This window comes from Bubalus kerabau, chromosome 22 (genome assembly GCF_029407905.1).
Source record: "Bubalus kerabau isolate K-KA32 ecotype Philippines breed swamp buffalo chromosome 22, PCC_UOA_SB_1v2, whole genome shotgun sequence".
NCBI classification, from domain to species: Eukaryota; Metazoa; Chordata; class Mammalia; order Artiodactyla; family Bovidae; genus Bubalus; species Bubalus kerabau.
The window spans coordinates 46971030-46986133 of NC_073645.1; positions in this window are offsets into that span (position 1 = coordinate 46971030).

Genomic DNA, 15104 nt, shown 5'->3' on the forward strand with positions numbered 1-15104 from the left:
CACCCTCTAGATCACAAAATTCTGTTACTAGGATGTCCGAAGCTCGTTTTCTGCTTGACCCTATTAGGCCCTGGAGGGCCGGCTGGAGTGGCTCCGGTTCCGCTGAAAAACCGCCAGAGCCGCACTCTTAATGGTCCCCATCTTCTGACCACCCCGCACCCCCAGAAACATCTTCGAGGCGCTCCTCTCCCCAGCAGTTATGCATCAAGGTCATGGCACCCAAGATAGTTCTAGATTATACCGTGACCCCACCCACCCCAGACTACTGGACTACTGTTATCTGCTTTTCTGCCTTTTAGGCATAAACTATAATAACCAGAAAGATTTTCTGCTTGCTTATTTCACTGATGATCTTTGGTTCTGAGTGGCCCTCTTTTCACCCAGAAAGCACAGAAAGAAAGTCAAATGCTTTTTTTAGATCACTTGTTCAACTTGTATGTCTACATGAATTTGACCTAAACTTAGAAAATACTGTGTTCATTGTTTTAAGAATGTTTAAAAAAGAAAAAAGTATCCTCAGAACCAAAACATTTCTCATTTCACCTTGATAACGTGTATTTTGAAATAGAGTCCATTTGCCCCCAACACAAATTATTTGCCCCCAATAATTTGAGTTATTTCAAATTCCAATTTTTAAAAAAATATTTATTTATTTGGCCATGCCAGATCTTAGTTGCGGCCTGCAGGGTCTTTTCTCTTTAGCTGTGGCATGTGGGATCTTCTATCCCAGGGACTGAACCCCTGTCCTCTGCACTGGCAGGCAGATTCTTAACCACTGGACCACCAGGGAAGCCCCTCAAACTCCAGTTTTTAAAAAGATGTTCCACACAGCAACAGGAATGTTTAAATGGGCAAAGAGTTGAATAGACATTTCTCAAAGGAAGATATATACAAATGACCAACAAGGAGATTTCCCTAACATAAGGAACATGTGAATCAATATCACAGAAAGATATATCATATTCATCAAGATGGCTATTATAAAAATATATATATCAAATGTTGGTAACGATGTCAGAAATTAGAAATTAAATATAAATTGGTGCAGCCACTGTGGAAAACAGTTTGGTAGTTCCTCAAAAAGTACTGTAGAATTTACTAGATGATCAACAATTCCAATTCTAGGTATATACACAGAATAGTGGGAAGCAGAGTCTCAAGCAAGTATTTGTATGCCAATGTTCATAACAGTAGCCAGAAGGTGGAAATAACCCAAATATCTGTCAAAGGATGAATAGATGAAAAATGTGGTCTATACACACAATAGAATATTATTCAGCCTTTAAAAAGGAGAGAGTTCCAACACATGGTACACATGGACCTGCCTTGGGACATTATGCCAAGTGAGACAAACCAGAGACGAGAGGGTAAATATTATGATTCCACTGATAGGAGGTGTCTGGGATCAGTGAAATCATGGAGACAAATGGAAAGAGATGACCAAGGGCAGGGAAGAGGGGAGAAAGGGGAGTTGCTGTTTAATGGGCACAGAGTTTCTGCTTGGAATGATGAACAAGTTCTGGAAACGGATGCTGGTGACAGATTCCACAACAGTTGTGAATGTGCCTGATGCCTCACAACTGTAAACCTCGAAATGGTAAATTTTATGCACGTTTTACTGCAATATAAATGTTGTAAAGTAGCTTTTGTTTTACAAACCTTAGTTTATACTTAAAATTATGTATAAAGGTATTTTTTCAATAAGAAAAAAGTCAAGATGAAAATGTTTTAAAATATAATTCAGTTAATTTTCTAAATGAATGTCTTTGACTAAGTTTGATCTATGCCAGTTACCTTTACAGTATATAGTACTGAGATGCTAAGTTTTTAGTACTCTCTGTGCTCTCTTCCCATCTAATCCTATTTAATTGGTCAGGTTTAATTTCTGGTGTCCCAACATGGATTGTGAAAGACACAGAAAAGAGTCACAAAAATAATTATAACAGCAACAAATGCTGGTCCTTGACTCACTGGGATGCCTGGCACTGGGTTAAGCCCTTGACATGCATCTTTAATCCTCATACCAACCCCTAAAGAGACATGCTAGTATTATCCCCATTTCACAGTTGAGAGCACGTGAAAGCCAAAGACTTCATGTGACTTCCCCAAGGTCACACTGCTGGTGAGTGAGGAGCTGGGGTTAGACACCTGTCCATCTGATTTTGTTTATATACACATATCTTCATTATTAGCATGGATTCAAAAAAGGCAAACTTACTTACTTTAAAAACATATTTTTAGCTTCCTATATGACAGGTTTTTCTTTCTTCATTTTTTAGTAATAAACCTTCAATCTAATCTTTAAAGGAAGAAAAAAATAAGGAATGTCCCAAAATAAATGTGCTGTCAGACACTGGTTAAAAAATAAAAAGACAAAGATGGGTATGGTATGGTGGATTTTAAGACTCCTGAGGATCAATTTCAGAACAACAAACAAAAGCTGTAATAGTGAAAGTAAAAAATAAATGATTACTGAGAATCAGAATTCCACATATTACTTTCATATTAAGAAAGATGTAATATAAATAGTTCAGAAATATTGCATCTAACACTTTTTTTTTTTTTTTGCCTTGCAAAAGATCCGTTATCACTTTTTCCTGATGATCTGAGTTAAATAGAAAAATCCATTCACCCAGAATATTTCATTTGTTCAGGTAATCTAATGGTAAAGAAACTGCCTGCCAATGCAGGAGACCTAAGAGGTACTGGTCTGATCCCTGGGTAGGTAAGATCCCCTGGAGGAGGGCATGGCAATCCACTCCAATATTCTTGCCTGGAAGATCTCATGGACAGAGGAGGCTTGTGGGTTACATTCTATAGTGTCGCTAGGAGCCAGACATTACTGAAGTGATGTGGCAGCAGCGATCTTGTTAATCAGGCTTCTGAAGTGGGAGGCGTTGGAAATGTACACACTGCCCGGCAGTGGGCCGTAGAAGAGGCTTTCCCTTTATTCTAGGGACTCAGTTTACTGGCCTGGGGAGCCTCCATTCCTGGTAGATGGTGCCAAAACAGGCACCTTTGTGCCTTCTGGTTTGATTCTGTTTCTTCTGGGCTATCAGTTCTCCTTTGGTACTTAAAAGTCCTTAGCAGAGTGACTTCTCCCCTTGTTCAAGAAGTCTCCCTCCTTTCTGGGTACTGGAATTTGGGACTCAAATCAGGGGTGTTTTCCAACCCTGAGGCTCTGGGGAAAGCACTTCTCTCTCCACTTGAGGGGTCTGGCCCAGAGAAGGCGCAGTGCTGCAGAGTGTGGGCCGGTGGATAGTTCTCAGCACACACAGAGCAGGGGCATTTCTCCTGTGGACTTGGCCATCCCCTGCCGACCAGGCCTGGCACAGCTGACCCTGGGAGATGCTGCCTTTTCGCCAGAGCACACACCACTCACCCCAGTCCCTCCCACAGGGCCACCTTCCCCCATGGATGAACTGTGTGTGTTAGTCACGCAGTTGTGTCCGAGTCTTTGCAACCCCATGGACTGTGCCCGACCCAGGGATCCAACTCACGTCTCTTGTTGCTTATGTCTCCTACATTGGCAGGCAGGTTCTTCACCACTTGCACCACCTGGGAAGCCTCACATACATACATACACACGAAAGAAAGTGAAAGTGGCTCTGTTGTGTCTGACTCTTTGCGACCCCATGGACTGTATAGCCCACCAGGCTCCTCTGTCCATGGAATTCTCCAAGCAAGAATACTGGAGTGGATAGCCATTCCCTTCTCCAGGGGATCTTCCCAACCCAGGGATCGAACCCAGGTCTCCCATATTGCAGGCAGATTCTTTACTGTCTGAGCCACCAGAGAAGCCGGTACATACACATACATGTATGTAAATAAACAAATGGCATCTTTCATGGTCTAATGGTTTGCTTTTAACAGCTAATTGAAAAGTGTAAACCCACTGCTATGTTTAAAATGGATAGCCGACAGGCACCTACTGTACAGCGCATGGGGCTCTGCTCAGTGTTCTGTAGTGACCAGGATGGAAGCAGAGTTTGGGAGAGAATGGGTACTTGTGTATGTATGTCTGTGTGTGTATCGCTGAGTCCTTCACTTGTTCACCTGAAACTGTCACATTCTTAATCGGCTATACCCCCAGTACAAAAGGAAAAGTTTAAAAAAGAAATTAAAAACTGTAAACCATCATGATTCTTTGTTGCCTTGGGCTCAGACGAAGCTAAAGTCAAATGTGAATGCCCAAGGATGCCAGCCACTCTACTTGTCACGTTCCAGGAATTAACTTTTGCCTTCCTCCGTGAGAAGTGATCTTGAACTTGCTATGAGAGAGGGCTGGTTTGTGTTGTTTGAAAAGGCATATGAACTCTTTCCATACAATGTTATGTCTGGACAGCAAAAGACCAAGTGTTTGATAGTACATACTGTGGAAAATAAAGCTCAGTAAAACCTCCTTGCTTGGCACTGATGTGTGACACAGGATCGCTTCCTGGATTTGGAAAAACTAGTCTGAGACACTGTTGAAAAGAGTTTCCAGTTCACTTGTTGACTTTTTGATTTACTGTAGGGTTGCTTATATGTTCTTACCATAACCAACTAAAATATTTTTTTTTAGAAGTTGGTGGGAAAATATTAATAAATACCACAAAAGCCCCAGCCATACCAACATCCCTGAGTCAGGGCAAGGGACTTTTCCTTTGGAGAAAATTGCACGAATTGCTCTTAATAGCAGCTATCACATTTTGTAACATGAAATTACACGATGGTTTGACTGGTTTTGTAGGGCCTGGATTGAAGGAGGTACTTACTAGGTTAAGTATTTCTTGGATGGATGAATGAATCATTCAGAGTATATTTCAAGAGATCTGAGCTCTACAAAAATCATATATGCAAACTGACAAAGAGAATCAAGTCATTTTTAATTGAACCTAGTATTAGGGAGGTAGGATTGGGGGTTATCCTGAAAGCTTTTTTTTTTAAATCTTCATTCTGTTATATTATTTTTAACTTTAAAAAGTGAAAGGGCAAAAGAAAATGATATATGCAACAAACAGTCTAGAAAAAAAGAATAAGTATATAAAACCCATGTGCCAAATGTTAAAAACTGGTGAATCAGAGTAATGGATATATGGGAGGACTAACCACTTCTCTGTTAAGAATTATTTCAAAATAAAAAGTTTTTTTTAAAAGTAGTGGAAAAAATGGAATCCATAGCCACAGTGTGAAATGTTGAGTTTGAAAGGCACTTATTTTCTCCTGTTTGGCAGTCTTTAAACAGGAAGGCATAATTCCTTCCCCTCTTTGTGCCTCCCTGAGAGCAGCTTTGATGTCTCTGGACCCTGGGGCCTGTAAAAGGCCTCCTGGACGGCCACTGGTGGAGGGCGGGAGCTTTTGCCTGTCCCTGCCTTCATCAAAGACTTCTAACTGAGGGCCTTATTTCTTCTCTCCCTATCTCTCTCCTGTTTCATTTCTAGGAACCAACGGTTGTAGAAAAAAGATAGTGGCCCTAGATAATAGTGGGTTCTTTTATTGTGACTGTTTTGTGCAATAAAGTGGACTAGTTGCATGCACTTGAGTATATCAAGGGTCTGTGTGGCGAGAGTTGCTGGGAGTTGGACTTGACTGTATTGTCACTCAGCTATCTGTGTTGTTGAGGGTTCAGCTCACTTCAGAACCACATTATCTGAAGCTCTCAGTTGCTGTCCTGAATGAAGGTGGGAATTTTGCCGGGCTGTTTTCCGTGGAGTAGCTGTGTTCCTGGTGGCTATGATACAACCACGATGTGCTTCGTAAATAATTCAGATCAGCGAGTACATTTTGCCTTTGCAGATGCTGTGGCCCTTTGCAAACACATGTTAAAACTCCTATGCTCACACTCTATGAAGTGAGGGGTACAGATCGAAGTGGATGAAGCTCTCAGTTTCAGGAGTTAATTGGCATTTGGGTTTAAGCCCATCACTTTTATTTTTTAATTAAACACACACACATACACACACAAACACTGCCTGAATCCTTTGAAAAACAGTGACTCCAGTCCTAGGAAAACAAAAACAAGCCTGCTGATTGTGGAAGTGAGTGAATCAGTAGTGTAACATACGGAGGAAATAAACAAACATATTGAGGTACTACTACTCAACAAACACTGAAGGAAGGTCTCCTCTGTGCCTGGCCTGGACCCTTGGTACGAGATTAACTTGAGCCAGTTGCTGCCTCCCTGGAGAGAGGACCCCGTGCAAACCGCACTGGCACACGCGTTAGCCGTTTCAATCCTCACTGTAGTTTGAGGCAGGGTGTAGACCCCAAGGCAGGCTGTCTGTGAAAAATGAAGGAGGACTTGGTGCAAGACTGGCTCCACGGGCTGTGACCCATGTAGTCACACAGGCTCCTGTTCAAGAGGGCCCTGAGCTTGCTTTAATGCTCTGCAGTTGCTGTCTTGAAATTCTGAACAATTTGAACCAGGACCTTGCATCTTCATTTTACCCTGAACCCCACAGATTAGTAGCTGGTCCTATTTCAGTCTCTTGCCTGAAGGTCCCTCAGTCAGCAAGTGGCAGATCTAGAATGCAGGGCTGTTTGTCTAACCTCCAAGTATACTGTACTTCATTTGCTTTGGGAAACTGATTGAAATACGTGATAAGTGAAGTGAAGTGAAGTCGCTCCGTCATGTCCGACTCTTTGCCACCCTGTGGACTGTAACCTACCAGGCTCCTTCGTCCATGGGATTCTCCAGGCAAGGATACTGGAGTGGATTGCCATTTCCTTCTCCATGATAAAACATGTCCAATCCCTGTGCAGTGGGAAAGCTTAGAATTCTCTGTTAGTGTCCCATACAGTCAAACAGAGTTAACATCAGTCTCAAAAGCCCCTTGGCCTCTTAAGAGGCCACCTTATCACACACCCTGCTTGAGACCCTACCCTTGAAATATTAATTAAAAAAAAAATATATATATATATATTTATTTACTTATTTGCACTGAGTCTTAGTTGCAGTATATGGGATCTAGTTTCTTGACCAGGAATTGAACCTGGACCCCTTGCAGATCTTAACCACTGAATCACCAGGGAAGTCCCAGAATGTTAATTTTAAGTTAGCTTTTCTGTGACATGAGGATGTCCAGACATGTCAGAAACCATGACTAACACCAGAGTAATATAGGCCGCTGATGTGACTCAGCCCACAGTCCACAGTGGGACAGCTGCTGGAATGGCCAAGGGGGTGGCCAGCCCCCTGGAATTGCTGCACGCGGGGAAAGGAACACCATCGTCAAAGAGTGTGTTACTCATCTCCAAGCAGAATTGGGTTTGGGGTCTAAAACTTGTCATGCAACCTGCAGTTCCGTCACCTGCAAAAGGTCCTAAACTGGAACTGACGTCAGTGAGTCCCTCCTCCTTGGGGAACTAAAAAAGGTGCAGCCCTGAAAAGTCCACAAATAAGGTCATCAGGTCAGCTGACCAGGGGAGCCTAGGCTTGCCAATTCCCACCATTCACGGTGCACTCACTTGTCCCAGGATAGCATCATTTATCTCATATTAGCAAGGGCGGCTCTTGCATTTCAGATGAGGCTGCTGAGGCTGCAAGCTTGGATCACTCGTCAAAGCCACTCGGCAGACAGGCTGGGGCGTCCAGGATGAAACTGCACTTCTGGGCTTCCCTGGGGGTGGCGTGGATAAGAATCTGCCAGCCAGTGCAGGCAACACGGGTTCAGTCCCCGGTCCAGGAAGATCCCACATGCCATGGAGCAACTAAGCCTTTGGGTTGCGACTCCTGAGCCCGCATTCTACAGCTACTGAAGCCTGTGCACCTAGAGCCTGTGTTCAGCAACAGGAGAGTAGCTCCCACTCTCTGCAGCTAGAGAAAAGCCTGCATAGCAGCAAAGACCCAGCACAGCCAAAAGAAAGAAAGAGCCTCAGGTCTGAGGACTTCCAGGCTCTCCCTGGCTCTGCTGTCTGCATGCCCAGTGCTCCCCGGGATGTGGACTGGTAAGTGCCCCTGGTCCCAGGCCTGTGCATCTCTGGAGACTTGCCCTCAAGTTTAATTTGTGCTGGGAAGAAACGAAGCAGTGATCTGCTAGTTTTTCTTCCCAGCCTCAACTTTTCAAGATTGCTCAAATCTGTAGAGAAGTTGATTTAAGAGTACAGTGACAGCAAAAGAGACACTGATGTATAGAACAGTCTTATGGACTCTGTGAGGGAGGGAGAGGGAGGGAAGATTGGGGAGAATGGCATTGAAACATGTAAAATATCATGTATGAAACGAGTCGCCAGTCCAGGTTCGATGCACGATACTGGATGCTTGGGGCTGGTGCACTGGGACGACCCAGAGGGAGGGTATGGGGAGGGAGGAGGGAGGAGGGTTCAGGATGGGGAACACATGTATACCTGTGGCGGATTCATTTTGATATTTGGCAAAACTAATACAATTATGTAAAGTTTAAAAATAAAATAAAATTAAAAAAAAAAAAAAGAGTACAGTGAATACCCACAGACTCACCACTTGTTATATTACAACAGTTTGTTCACATTTTGTCACATTTGCTGTCGCTGTTTTTTGCTATCCTTGTTGTTAGTCACTCAGTCGTGTCCAACTCTTTGTGACCCCATGGACTGCAGCACGCCAGGCTTCCCTGTCCGTCACCAACTCCCAGAGCTTGCTCAAACTCATGTCCATTGAGTCAGTGATGCCATCTGACCATCTCCTCCTCTGTCGTCCCCTTCTCCTCCTGCCCTCAATCTTTCCCAGCTTCAGGGTCTTTTCCAATGAGTCCGCTCTTCGCATCAGGTGGCCAAAGTATTGGAGTTTCAGCTTCAGCTTCAGTCCTTCCAGTGAATATTCAGGACTGATCTCCTTTAGGATTGACTGGTTTGATCTCCTTGCAGTCCAAGGGACTCTCAAGTCTTCTCCAGCACCACAGTTCAAAGCATCAGTGTTTTGGCATTCAGCCTTCCTTATGGTCCAGCTATCACATACGTATATGACTACTGGAAAAACCATAGCTTTGACTATATGGACCTTTTCTATCATAGATACTTTATTTTTCTTGAATCATTTGAGAGTCAATTGCAGATATCCTGATGTTTTCTCCCTAAATACTTCAGCATGTGTCTCCTAATAAGAAAGATCTTCTACTACAGGCCCCCAAAATCTTATCACATCTGTGAAAATGAGCAAGTCCTCTTACTATCAAGGCTGCCAATTCACTGCTGTTCAGTGTGTGGCTGGCCCACTGGGGTCACCCTGCAGACTATCAGGAACAAGCTAAATAATGAAAGTGAGAGCAAGGTTTCAGAAATTTTATAGTAATTTTTCTAAAAATATTTATGTTTTGTTGCACTGGATCTTAGCTATGGCAAGAGGGATCTTTAGTTGCAGCACTTGGGATCTAGTTCCCTGACCAGGGATCTAACCTGGGCCCCCTGCATTGGGAGCGTGGAGTCTAAGCCACTGGATGACCAGGGAAATCCCACTTTCATAGTACTTTGACAGGGTAATTTTAGACCTCATAAGTTTAATAACAAACAACCTGGGCTTGCATTTTTGTATATTTTATTTTCAAGAAATTAACTTTTATTATATTTTATAAAAGCATCTGCTGCTGCTGCTGCTGAGTCGCTTCAGTTGTGTCTGACTCTGTGCGACCCCATAGACAGCAGCCCACCAGGCCCTCCTGTCCCTGGGATTCTCCAGGCAAGAACACTGGAGTGGGTTGCCATTTCCTTCTCCAATGCATGAAAGTGAAAAGTGAAAGTGAAGTCACTCAGTCGTGTCCGACTCTTCTTGACCCCATGGACTGTGGCCTACCAGGGTCCTCCATCCTTGGGATTTTCCAGGCAAGAGTACTGGAGTGGGTTGCCATTGCCTTCGCTGAAAAGCATCTGAGACACACCAACAAAATAAAAACAAAAACTGGTTCTTCACTGCAGAGAGTTTGAGAAGCTCTGCTTAATTCCCAGGTGGTTTTCAAATTTCCCCAACTTTTTGAAACATCTTTTACTAGATTTTTTTGAGAGGGATCGAGGACCCAGCTGCAGTGCACAGATTCCGTCCGGTGGTCATGAGCTCTCCCGGCCCTTCTGAGCAGAGACCAGGTCTCCCTCCTGCTCTTCTCTGGAACTTGAGGGTGAGCTTCCTTAGAGACAGCAAGTTCAGTATTTAGGGGGTCTGCCGCTTTCTGAGGCCCCTGCAAATTACTGTTCATAAAACTATAATCATGGAAGCCCAGGGACCTGATAAATCATTTTCAAATTTCCCATGAATGTCTTCGTGATGACAGGGAAAAAATGATGTGGTATCTGTGGCATTCTGGCAGAGTTACGCAGCTGCTGCTGCTGCTAAGTCGCTTCAGTTGTGTCCAACTCTGTGCGACCCCAAGATGGCAGCCCACTAGGCCCCTCTGTCCCTGGGATTCTCCAGGGAAGAATACTCGAGTGGGTTGCCATTTCCTTCTCCAATGTATGAAAGTGAAAAGTGAAAGTGAAGTCGCTCAGTCGTGCCCGACTCTTAGCGACCTCATGGACTGCGGCCCACCAGACTCCTCCATCCATGGGATTTTCCAGGCAAGAGCACTGGAGTGGGTGCCACTGCCTTCTCCAAGTTACGCGGGGTAAGGCAGAAAAGCTGTGTCCATGTTCAATGGCAGCTCTTTGTGATGTGCTGATGTCAGAGGTGGTCATCGGGTAAACAGCACAACAGCATGTGCTGCTCAGGCTTTGGCCAAACTCCTTTGCACGTGAATCAGAAGTTGTCAGGTTTGGACTCAAGGTTGTCAGCGAGGAGGTGGTCAGACCAAGTGTGGGCTTAGGGACTCCCAGCCCGGAAGAGATGTGTATGTGTCTAAATTCACGCCCACTAAAAAGAAATATTCAATGTGACTGATGTAAGGCAGGATGCAAATAAATACCACTTGCTGCATGTGTGAAGCATTCATTATGGCCCCCGGGACATAGTAGCTCTTAGCACACATGCTGGTGGGCTCTCCACTACTGGCCAGCATCATGGCTGCAAAATGAGCAGTTACACAGGCCGTGGGCTTAGAAGGGCCCTCTGTTGGGTTTTAATGCTCTGCGGCTGCCCTCAGAAAATGCTTTAATAATTTTTAACAAGGCACCCTGCATTTGCATTCTGCACTGAGTCCTGCAAATTACGTAGCCAGTCTCATCTCTCAAATCTATTGACCTGCCTCTGATTTCACAGCAAGATGGGCTGGATGCCTGAGTGCAAGCTCAGGCTCCCCCGACACTGACAGACACACCACACACACACACACACACATACACACGCACACACACGAACAGCACAACTTTCCGTGTTCTGCCCTGAGCCTTTTTTAACACCAAAGGATTGCCTTCGCCTGCACTGAGCTACAGCTCAGAAGGTAGGGGAAATGAAGTATGTGTGGAAAGGGATTCCTACAAGTGATGATCATTATTGGGAGTGGGAGCGGTGGGTCAATGCTCTGGGCTCCAGCTCCCTGGACGTGCACTTCTGACGTGTGTTCTGCACACTTCTTAGAGTTTCCAGGATAAGTGAGCCCCTGCTGCTCTAGTTCCACTCCCAATACCCCTACTCCTGCTTCCTGGGACCACCTCCCAAGTAAAGCTCTCGCATGCAAGACCTTGTCTGAGATCCTGCTTCTGGGGAAACTCATGCTGAGACAGTCTCACTAGGAGGTGTTCTATAACCATGTGTTATATGAATAAGTGAGTGCTTAGCTCATTAGGATTATTGACAGGAGTTACTGAGATAAACTGTGGGAACCTCTGGTTCAGAGCCTGGAACATAGTAGGAGATCACTAAGTGGTATATTTGTGTGTGTGTGCAAACTCAGGCATGTCTGACTCTTTGTGACCCCATGGACTATAGCCTGCTAGGCTCTTCAGTCCACGGAATTCTCCAGGCAGGAATGCTGGAGTGGATAGCTATTCCCTTCTCCAGGGGATTGTCCCAACCCGGGATAGAACCTGCATCTCTTGTGCCTTTTGCCCTGGCAGGCAGATCCTTTACCGCTAGCACAACCTGGGAAGCCCTCTGTCAGTATAACTTTCTTTCTTACCTGTCCAGAGCTTCCTGTTCAGCAGAAATTGACAGGAAACGTAAGAACAAGAGAGACAGGGATGGACCACAGACTGGGCGGCTTACAACATCAGGAGAATATCCAGTTCTGGAGGCCAGAGATCTGAATCAAGGTGTTGGCAGGGCCACGCTGTTTCTGAAGCTTCTAGGGGAGGATCCTTCCTCGCCTCTCCAGTTTCTGGTGGTTGCTGGCACTCTGGCTTGGAGACTCATCACTGCCCCCTCTGCCTCAGTCTTCCTGTGTGTCTACATCTGCACCTCTGTTTTCTCTTCTTATGAGGATACCAGTCACGGCGGCAGTGCTGTGTTCAGTCACTTAAGTCATGTCCGACTCTTTGCCACCCCATGGACTGTAGCCACCAGGCTCCTCTGTCCTTAGGATTCTTCAGACAAGAATACTGGAATGGGTTGCCATGCCCTCATCCAGGGGATCTTCCCAACCCAGGGATCAAACCCAGGTCTCCCACATTGCAGGTGGATTCTTTATCATCTGAGCCACCAGGGAAGCCCAAGAATACTGGAGTGGGTAGCCTATCCATTCTCCAGGGGATCTTCCCGACCCAGGAATTGAACCAGGCTCTCCTGCATTGTTGGAGAAGGAAATGGCAACTCACTCCAGTATTCTTGTCTGGAGAATCCCATGGACAGAGGAGCCCGGTGGGCTACAATCCATGGGATCGCAAGAGTTGGACACGACTTAGCAACTAAACCACAAACACCACCACCTCCTGCATTGCAGGCAGATTCTTTACTAGCAGAGCTACCAGGGAAGCCTGTCATGGGGTCAGAGCCCACCCTAATCCAATATGACCTTATCTGACCTTAGTTACATCTGCAAAGACATCTGCATTTCCAAGCAAGGTCATATTCATAGGTGCCAGGGTTGAGGACTTGATGAATCATTTGATATAGCGATACCCACTAGAGAGGGAGAGTGGAATTTTATTTAAAATAAATGCATAACATTTGGGCCTAGGGGCTTTTTTTTTTTTTCTTTTTTCTTGGATCAGCTGGCAGAGGCCAGCCAGAGGATAATTTGTAACTCTGGGATCAGTTCACGTGTCCCCTTGAACGGCATTTTCACTTTTATGTCGTTACGAGGAAGCCAGACTTCCTGGGTGGATTACAGCTGTGTTTTGACATGGCTCTTTGGAAGTGGACTGAGAATTTAACCTCTGATACAGGTCGTAATCCCAACTGGGCTTTTCCCACATAGCTGTTTATAAATAGCCTGAAATGTTAATAATTAATACATGTAAAATATTTATTAAGCACTTAATTTATGCCAAGCTCCCGTGCCAGGCACTGGAAAGACAAGGACGATTTGGGAACAGACCCTGCCCTCAAAGAATGTCGGGGGTGGGCAGGCGATGGTTACAAAAATTCACAAGTTCGTGTCAGGAGCATTTGCTGAAAGTTTACTGCGCGTAAAGCACTCCCTGGCTTCTGATATTTTTGCTCTCTTTGGTCCATATGGGCTGCCAGGGACTGTTTTGAGGCAAAGTACAAACACAAGAGCCACTGCTGAGAATAACTTGTGGTGTGGGGAGACTGGAAGTTGGGTTCTTGTCTTGACTGTCTTTTTTCTGATCATGTGACTTTGGATCGATCATGCCCCTCTTGGGGGCCTTCTTCTCCTTTTCTGTGAAAATGAGCAAATGAAATGAGATGGTGGTGCAGGGCTTGTCAACTCTTATGTCACCATTTTAGTCAAGAGTCAACCTGGGGACTTCCCTGGTGGTCCAGTGGCTAAGACTTCAAGTTCCCAATGCAGGGGGCCTGGATTCCATTCCTGGTCAGGGAACTAGATCCTATATGCCACAACTAAAGAAATCTCCCATGCCACAACAAAGATCGAAGATCCTGCATGCCAAAACTAAGACCTGGCAAAGCCAAATAAATAAATATTTTTTAAAAAGCCAAATAAATAAATATTTTTAAAAATGACCAACTCTTAAAAGATGATGCTGTTAAAGTGCTGCACTCAGTATGTCAGTGAATGTGGAAAACTCAGCAGGGCCACAGAACTGGAAAAAGTTGATTTTCATTCCAATCTCAAAGAAAGGTAATGTCAAAGAATGCTCAGACTACTGCACAATTACACTTATTTCACATGCTAGCAAAGTGATGCTCAAAATTCTCCTAGCTAGGCTTCAACAGTACTTGAACCGAGAACTTCCAGATGTTCAAGTTGGATTTAGAAAAGGCAGAGGAACCAGAGATCAAATTGCTAACATCTGTTGGATCATAGAAAAAGCAAGAGAGTTCCAGAAAAACAACTACTTCTGCTTCTTTGACTACGCTGAAGCGTTTGACTATGTGGATCACAGCAAACTGGAAAATTCTTAAAGAGATGGGAATACCAGACCATCTGACCTGCCTCCTGAGAAATCTGTATGCAGATCAAGAAGCAACAACTAGAAAAGACCAGGGGACAACGGACTGGTTCCAAATAGGGAAAGGAGTACGTCAAGGCTGTATATTGTCACCCTGCTTATTTAACTTATATGCAGAGTACATCATGAGGAACGCTGGGCTGGAGGAAGCACAAGCTGGAATCAAGATTGCCGGGAGAAATATCAAAAACCTCAGACACACAGATGATACCACCCTTATGGCAGAAAGTGAAGAGGAACTAAAGAGCCTCTTGATGAAAGTAAAAGAGGAGAGTGAAAAAGTTGGCTTAAAGCTCAACATTCAGAAAACTAAGATTGTGGTATTCGGTCCCATCACTTCATGGCAAATAGATGGGGAAACAATGGAATCAGTGACAGACTTTATTTTTCTGGGCTCCCAAATCACTGCAGATGGTGACTGCAACCATGAAATCAAAAGACGCTTGCTCCTTAGAAGGAAAGCTCTGACCAATCTAGACAGCATATTAAAAAGCAGAGACATTACTTTGTCGACAAACGTCTGTCTAGTCAAAGCTATGGTTTTTCCAGTAGTCATGTACAGATGTGAGAGCTGGACCATAAAAAAGCTGAGCACTGAAGAATTGATGCTTTTGAACTGTGGTGTTGGAGAAGACTCTTCAGAGTCCTTTGGACAGCAAGGAGATCCAACCAGCCCATCCTAAAGGAAA